The sequence below is a fragment of the Helianthus annuus genome, chromosome 15, assembly GCF_002127325.2.
Source record: "Helianthus annuus cultivar XRQ/B chromosome 15, HanXRQr2.0-SUNRISE, whole genome shotgun sequence".
Classification (NCBI taxonomy): Eukaryota; Viridiplantae; Streptophyta; class Magnoliopsida; order Asterales; family Asteraceae; genus Helianthus; species Helianthus annuus.
Window position 1 is genome coordinate 122,276,232 of NC_035447.2, and position 8,871 is coordinate 122,285,102.

An 8,871-nucleotide genomic window follows, 5' to 3' on the forward strand; every position below is an offset into this window, starting at 1 on the left:
CAGACTCCCCTCTCAGTATGTTGGGATCTGAGGTTTCTGGTTCAAGCTTTGACAATTAGCTTCCATGGGTATAATGAAGTCTCCAAACCTATTACTCAACTAATAACATTAGACATTATCTTTTCAAACAATAAACACAAATTCAATCAGCTCTAGAAATCCACTCAAGTATTCAAGTTCAAGTTAATGACCCTGATTACTTGATTTATCTACCAAGTTCAATTTAATGACCCTGGTTGATCTTTTGATGAATCCAACTGATTTTAGAAAAATCATTTTCAACTTTTTTTTTAAAAAATAACAAGTATCAAGTTAATGAACTTGTTTTTGTCTTTGAAACAATTCAACTTCCAACAATGTAAGCTCTCCTCATTCTTCAGCTCAGAATCTCCTGCAACTGCTTCATCTTACTAGAATCCGACAATCAACTTTCCACTCTGGTTTGTCTAAAATAAAGCAGAAATAAAATCTTTTTGTATTTTTAATGTGTTCTAAACTAAGAAATGAAATAACAGAAACACTTAAATTGCAGAAAGTAAACTATTTACAAATTTATTTTTGGCGAGCGTGTCAGGGAATCATATCAGCTTTTCAGACAAATTACTAGTATCGTTAAGCTACATTACATACTGAGACTTAAACAATTCACCTCGATTGTCGATATACTGATCCATCTTAAATTCTCACACAAACTTCAATCTATTCAGGATACCGTTTAAGTGTCTTAAGAACTTAGTTCAATTTATGTGTCCCACGTCTTGAATATACTCCCGTATCCAGAATCCCAATATTCAGTCTTACAGGCAAGAATACTACAATGATATCTGTTCATAAATTAGGGGTTAAATGCGAGAACTGAGGGATCTCAGGTCAGAACTTCCGTTCAGCAGAGAGATATCAGTTTCGACTTTGCAGTATGTCCCCTTTAGAGGATCTTTTCGGCTACAACAGATGATTATCAATTTTATTGTTTAATCAGCTGAGGGCTTTATGCTATATTTCAAGCATTTTGGATAAAGTATTAGCCTAGGACTAGGTCAGAACTACCGTTCAGCAGAAGTCCCGGAATAATACCCCAGACATCATAGAGTATAAACGCCTAGTATATCAGAATACGAGACCTTTCAAACGAGATTTCAGGGGTTACCTATATATCCAAGTAGTGTTCCCCACGAATTTCACAAGTTTGAAATTTTAGGTTTATATCCCGAATAAATCTACTAAATATACGAAAACCTATCGACACATCGTCAGTGAGACTGTTTAACTCATTTAGACTTTCCAAATCTTTAGCATACTGTAATTGTCTAGCTGATGTACTATCATTTTCCCTATATACACAAGCTCTTTTTCAGATTTTATCATGTTTTTGTATTTTTCATTTTTTACTGTTTTTGTATTTTCTGAAAATATAACTATGTACAACTATCTATCTTTCCCTAAATACCAAAACACGTAAAAAAACGACAAACCATTGCAGATTGTTGCTCGTCTTCATCCGCAACAGTACTCACATCAACGCTCACAATTCCATCCGACACTGAAAGCAATTTCATACCATTAAGTTTTAACAAATATTGAAACCGATTTTTATCAAAAGCTTTGGTATGCAAATCAGCTTTTTGTTCGTCAGTGTGGATTTTCTCAATTCGTATCAACTTTTTCTCGAAGCAATCGCGAATAAAGTAATGACGAATTTCTATATGTTTAGTTTTAGCGTGATGTACTAGATTTTTAGTTATATTTATTGCGGCCTCATTATCAACAAACAGAGGTGTGTTAAGAAACTGCAAACCGTAGTCGCGCATCTGTTGCTGTATCCACAGGATCTGAGAGCAGCAACTGCTAGCAGAAACATATTCCGCTTCACATGTAGATAGCGCCACAGATGTTTGTTTCTTACACTGCCAGGTAACCAATCTCGGTCCAAAGAACTGGCATCCTGCAGTTGTTGATTTCGTGTTGACTTTGCAGCTTCCGAAATCCGAATCGGAATACCCTTCGAGCATAAAATCGCCTTTCCTAGGATACCACAACCCCAATGTGGGTGTGCCTTTCAAGTAACGAAATATCCTTTAGACAATGATCATGTGCGAAGCTCTCGGGTTAGATTGGTATCTTGCTGCGAGGCACGTTGGGTACATAATATCAGGACGTGAAGCAGTCAGATACATCAAAGAACCTATCATGGAACGGTAAAACGTTTCATCAGCCCTATCTCCGGTGAGATCTGGGTGAATCCCATAATTAGTCACAAGTGGGGTAGCAGCTGAAGTAGAACTTGACATTCCAAATTTCTCTAGAATATCATGCACGTACTTCGTTTGATGAATGAAAATTCCCTTAGGAAGTTGTTCAACTTGTAGACCCAGAAAGAATTTCATCTCCCCCATTGATGACATTTCGAATTTCTGCTTCATCACCTGTTCGAAATCTTTACACAATTTCTCATTTGTTGACCCAAAAATTATATCGTCCACATAAATTTGTACTATCAGAAGATGACCATCAACGACTTTAGTGAAGAGAGTGGCATCCACTTTTCCACGTATGAACTGGTTAGCGAGTAGGTGTTGAGACAAAGTCTCGTACCAAGCTCTCGGCGCCTGATGTAGACCATACAACGCTTTGTCCAGCAGATAAACTTTGTTCTTGTGGATTGGGTCAGCAAAGCCCGGCGGCTGACCAACATAAACCTCCTCTTTGACCTTCCCATAAAGAAACGCTGACTTTACATCCAACTGATATACTTTGAAATTCTTCCAAGACGCAAATGCTAGGAAAATTCTGATAGCCTCTAGTCGAGCTACAGGAGCATAGACTTCGGTAAAATCAATCCCCTCCTGTTGACTAAAGCCCTGAACAACGAGTCGAGCTTTGTTCCTTACAACTACTCCTCTGTCGTCCCTCTTACATTTGAAAACCCATTTTGTATTGATTTTCCTTTGACCCTCCGGCAAATCCACTAACTTCCATACACCCAACTTTTTAAACTGACTTAACTCTTCTTGCATCGCTATGACCCAAGAGTCTTCAGTAAGCGCCTCTTTGTAAGTTCTTGGTTCGACCTGCGAGATAAAACAACTTAATGAAAATTCAGTTTGTAAAGGTGCTACTGTAGAATAAAAACATGTTAAGCCCTGGTCAATTTGACGTCTCGTGCAAACGCCCGATTGCAATTCTCCTATGATCAACTCCTCTGGATGATAAGAAAGAGTTCGCGGCATCACTTCGCATGGAACATCTACATTTCCCTCCAGATTAGTAACATTCTACTCTGCATCTTGTTCACCAACTTGGTTTGTTTGACTTGATAACTGGATCTGCTCCCCCTCAAGATCTGAATCACCATGGTCAAATACTGGCATGTTATCAGCTTCTTGATCATCATTCACCTCCGACTGATTACCAGGAGCAACTTCATCATCATGTTCACCAGCATTACTAGGACCTGCTTCATTGTCATTTGAAGTTTCCCGAGGTCTTCTAGAATACTCCGCTGGGAACCTGAGCTGCGACTCATACTCTCGCAAAATATCCAGCTCATCAAAGAAATCTTCTTCTTCCTCAGATTCTTCTCTCATGTCAAACGAATCCCAAAGTTTGTCATAATGATAACACCATGAATCACCAGGATTCTGTGGCGGCATAGTGTAACCTTGACATTCAACATTCGCTGCTTCAATAATCCGCTTCTCACTTGGAACGAAGACACGTCGCATAGGACTTGAATAACCAACAAAGATTCCCTCAATGCTCTTCGAACCAAACTTTCCATTAGGCTCTATTACCGTACAGGGTGACCCAAACGGTTCTAGATAATTCAAATTCGGCTTGCGTTTATTGAGTAGCTCAAAACACGTCTTGTTGAATTTCTTTACAGTAAGAACTCTGTTGAGAGTATAGCATGCAGCAGAAACAGCTTCAGCCCAGAAATTAATTGGTAACTTAGAATCTGCAAGCATTGTTCTGGCTGTCTCGATTAGCGTCCGGTTTTTGCGTTCTGCAACTCCATTCTGCTGCGGAGTATACGGAGCACTAAACTCATGCAGTATACCTCGTTCGTCACAAAATTCTTCCATCTTACTGTTTTTGAACTCAGTACCATTATCACTTCGAATTCTACAGATAGGCCTCTGGTACAGATTCTCAATTCTTTTAAACAATGCCATCAGACTGTCAAACGTTTCGTCTTTGGATTTCAAAAACATAACCCAAGAAAATCTGGAATAATTATCAGTCACGACCAAACAGTAGGAATCTCCTGTTATACTCTTGACGTTCACTGGACCAAACAAATCCATGTGAAGACGTTCCAATGGTCTTGAAACTGAATTAACTTGCTTTGTAGGGTGTGACTTTTTCTTCTGTTTGCCTTTAACACAACTTATGCACTCCCCTTCCAGATGAAAACCTTTGACATGCACTCCTGTGACCAAATCGTTATGCACCAAGTGATTCATTTTCCTTAAGTGAATATGCCCCATCTTTCGGTGCCATAACCTTGATTCTTTCTCCGTTGCTCTGGACACAAAACAATGAGCCTGACCCGTGGTTGTAGTAGCAACGCTCATATCCAACACGTACAGATCATTGACTCTTGGTGCCCTCATGATGATCCACTCTTCAGGTATCACAAATCCCGGTTTCAAGATCAAACATTCTTTGTCGGTGAAATGAGTAGTATACATCCTGTCACAGATCTGGGAGATACTTAGTAGGTTGTTCTCCAACTCAGCGATGTAGTTAACTCTCTCAAACGTTATGATGCCATTCGATAACGTTCCTTCACCTATGATCCTTCCTCCTTGATTACCCGCAAAACCCACGTAACCACCGTTAATGTTATTCACATCATACAGCAACGCAGTCTTCCCTGTCATATGTCTCGATGCTCCACTATCCATGATCCACCTGGATACAAGTTTTGGAAGATCCTGCACATAACAAATCATCACTTAAACAACTTCAAGAAAGATGTCGATTCATGCTTCGCAATCCAGGAAGCTCCGGCAATTCAAACTGTTTAGTCAAACATGGTGTCCACCCAGGCTTCATCAGCCTTAGGTGTCACCTTGACTCTCGCAATTTGAATTTTGAAATTTTCAGCTTTGAGAGGCGGAAAATTTTCATCATAATCAACAATAATTGGCTCTTCAGCCTTTTTCACCTCAGAAGTTGAAACTTTCTTCTCAACTTTTGATTCAATTTTAGGTTTCCACACCTGTTGAGTTAATGTAACCCGTTTGTAAACTGTGTCATTTTTAGTTACCAACTTCTTTACGGGTTCATTTTTCACTTTGATGTTATCAATTTTAACATTCTTTTTCTCAACAAACATCGGTGTTTTACCCTTCACATCAACCTTCTTCTGTTGAACTTTCACAGCTTCAGTCTTAGGCTTCACATAAGTACACTTTCGTGCAATATGACCAACCTGATCACACCTAAAACAAGTACGAGTATCAGCTACCCGACTCGTGCCTTCAGACTGAGCCTGTGAAGCTCTCTTCTCAAAAAATTCTTTGTTAGATTTTGAAAAAATTTCTTTTTCTTCATCAGCTAGTGAACTCGAACTGTTCACAAACTTTTTCTTCTCGACAAACCTCTTGTTTGGAACATTTCTTTTCTGATATGGTTTACCCCCCTGATAACCACCCGACCAGTTGTTTCTGTTGTTATTGTAAAAATGTGGTGGATTAACAGATTTCTTGTTGTAAACCCTATCTTTCTTTCGACTTAGATTATTCACTGCTGACAACTCGACTTCAACAAGTTTGAAAACATTTGTCAATTTGTTCAAGTTTACATTCTCTATCGGAAACTCAGAATCCGAAAACAACTTCTCCGATCTTGACATCTTGTACATGACAAGACCAGGCTCATCATTTAAGTTGTTCTTGGAGTTTTGTTTCGGAATGTATTTATCCAAGAAACACCCATCCTCCTCAGAAGTGTCACAATCTGGTTTAAGCACTTTGTCTACCACACTCTTCAACACATCATTTTGGACACCCTCGTCATTGGAAGACGTGAACGTGACATCAATATTCTCAGGAAGTTTAACATCACTCTCTTCCTCAATTTCCACCAAACTAGACTGTTTTTTCGTGTCGTTGTCTAAAATTGGTGGTGGAACTTTGTGAAACCCTACACCCGTTCCATCAGAAAACACATCCTCGCCAGCTTTGTTTTTCCCTATAGGTTTAGGAACAATATGCTGCAAAACAAAGCTTGCTGAGCTATAGCTGTTTAACTTCAACTGAATTCTTTCATTTTCAATTTCAGCTTCTTGAACTTTAAGTTTCAGTTTAGCAATTTCATCCAGTTGGTTGTTAATTGATTCTTCTTTTATTCTCACCACAGCTCTTAGATGTTTGTTTTCTTTAAATGTTTTACCGTTTCGATCATCACTATCTTTGACAATGTTTTTCAATTTTTCAAATTTTTCCGAAATTTGACGGTTTTCAAGAATTAACTTTTCATTTTCACATTTTATTTTCTCAAGTTCAATTTTATCATTTTCAATTTGAGCCGTTAATTCTTTGATCCGTTCAGTTGAAGCTTTTACAGTTTTGTCACGACCGAGAATCTGATCCTCAACACTTTTAACTTTCGTTGTCAGATTCTTGATTTTCTCATTGTTAAGGTACGTGACAGTGCTACAAAAATTGCATTGTTTGGTGCAATTTTTGCAATCAGCATTCCCGTCGATCTTGTTACCTGATGCATTAGTTGACGCATTTGGACTCTGGCCCTTTGACTCAGTCACAGAATTAGAGTCTACCTCAAGTGCTTTCGCGGCCAGCACTTTGTCAGCCATCTTTTCCAGATTCTCTGTTGTCAACTCCTGCGTAGTATCGATCAAGCCTGTATCAACTTGCTTCACTTTCTCAATTTCTTCTTTTTCTTTCTTCTCTTTCTCTTCTTTCTCCTTTCTCTCTTTCTCCTTTTCTTCTTCAATCATCTTCTCAGTTGGCGTTCCCCACCACTTGTGCTGCCAGTATTCGTCTTCTTCTTTGTACTCCTTGATGATGGCTTCGATATCTAGCGTTTTATCATCAATCGCGATGTTGCCATACCTATCAAGGTAGCATTCTCTATGTGGATCCCATCTATTTGCTCTTCTAGCTTCCAGAAAAATACCAGAAAGTCTGATAATCTTGTTTTCAGCAATCATCTTCCGATATTTATACTTCTGCTCTTCAGTACGATCATCTTTCCATGGAATCGGTTCATCGTTACTTGCCATGAATGCGTAACCCACCGCATCTTCTTCCGGTAGAACTTCCTTACTCCAATCGTACCCCTCATCATCGTAAATCACAGCCAGAGCCCTTGATTTGTCTCTATAATCATCAGACTGCTTCAATCTAGGCGGCTCAGATTTATTCTGATGGTAGATTGCCTTTTTGTAATAATCGTCTCTAAAAGGATTCTCTGACTCATCAGCGTATGCATTCCTGCATTCTCGCTTGAAGTGACCCTTCTGCTTACACTTAAAGCACGTCACCTTCGATTTATCGAACCCCAACTTTGTGGATGGACCACCGATTGTCTTTCTTCCCGTTATCTCCATGAAACGCTGAGCACGTCGAACAGCACTTGCCATCTCCCAACGAATGTCAATAAGCTTCATTTCTTCGGGGTCTATTTGATCGTAGTCTTCTTTTGTCAGATTTGTATTCCCGATCTTACCAGCCACCAACCCTTCGTAGGATTCCAACACAGACGCCAGAAAAACCATTTGTTGCTTAGCCGACTCCTCATCAAAATTATGTGCGTTCTTTAAATCTATCGCGATATTGCAAGAAAACTTCGCATCAGAACGATTTGCAGAAGACGTAGATCCACTGTGAAAACCACTGTGACTTCCGCTGCTTGGACTGCTTTGACTTTCTTTGCTTGCTGAAGATACATTCTCAGCTGAAAATGCAGTCTTTGGAGAAGTTGCTTTTGGCATCATGCTTTTTGGATAATAGAGATCCAAATTCTGCTGAGAAGAAGAGTGATTGACTTTGTAAGTTTTCTTCAGTTCCAGCTCGTGACTTTCAAGTCTCTCAATCACCAAATCTGGAGTCAAATCTTTAGGAGCAATAGTATTCTTCAACATAAGCGCATAATATCTCCAATCAACCTCATCTGGTAATGAATCGAACAGTTTGTCAACTAGTTCTTCATCAGAAAACTTGATTTCATGTCTTGCTAATTCTAGTTTCAGATGACCGAACCTCTCTATCATTTTACATACCGATTCATTCTTTAGACAACCAAAAAGTTCAAATTCTTTTCTAAGAAGCTTTCGTTTGTTCTTTACAATCTCTTTGCTTCCAAGACACTTCTTTCCGAGTTTATCCCACAAATCTTTAGCATTGGAGTAATCTATCAACGAAATGATGTCTTCCCGCACCGACTGAAACAATAATGCCACACACTTTTGCTCGGCCACAAAACTCTCAATCTCTTCAGCCGATCTCAATGCTTCACCATTCTTCTTTCCCTCAGCATAACCATTCTTCATACTCTTCCAGCTGGGAAAAGCGAATGCCATCAACCAGTCTTCGAACTTTGTTGCCCATCTGCTGTAATCTTCTATAGCCATCAGTTTAGGAGGTTTGTTAAATGTTCCAATGCGCTTTCGGACTCCCAAGCTTCCTTCTTTCTTTCTTTCGCTGGACTCTTGTTTGTATTGCTTGTCGATGTATCATCGTTTCCGGTACTTCCTGTAAACGCGTACATATCACTAAACGGATTCAAGAAAATATCATCCATCACGAATGTACCTGCAAAACCAGACAACACTTAGAAAAATTTAGGTTTTGAAAAATGACAGATTCAAACGGAACCTGTTCAAACGGAATGGTTCAAACG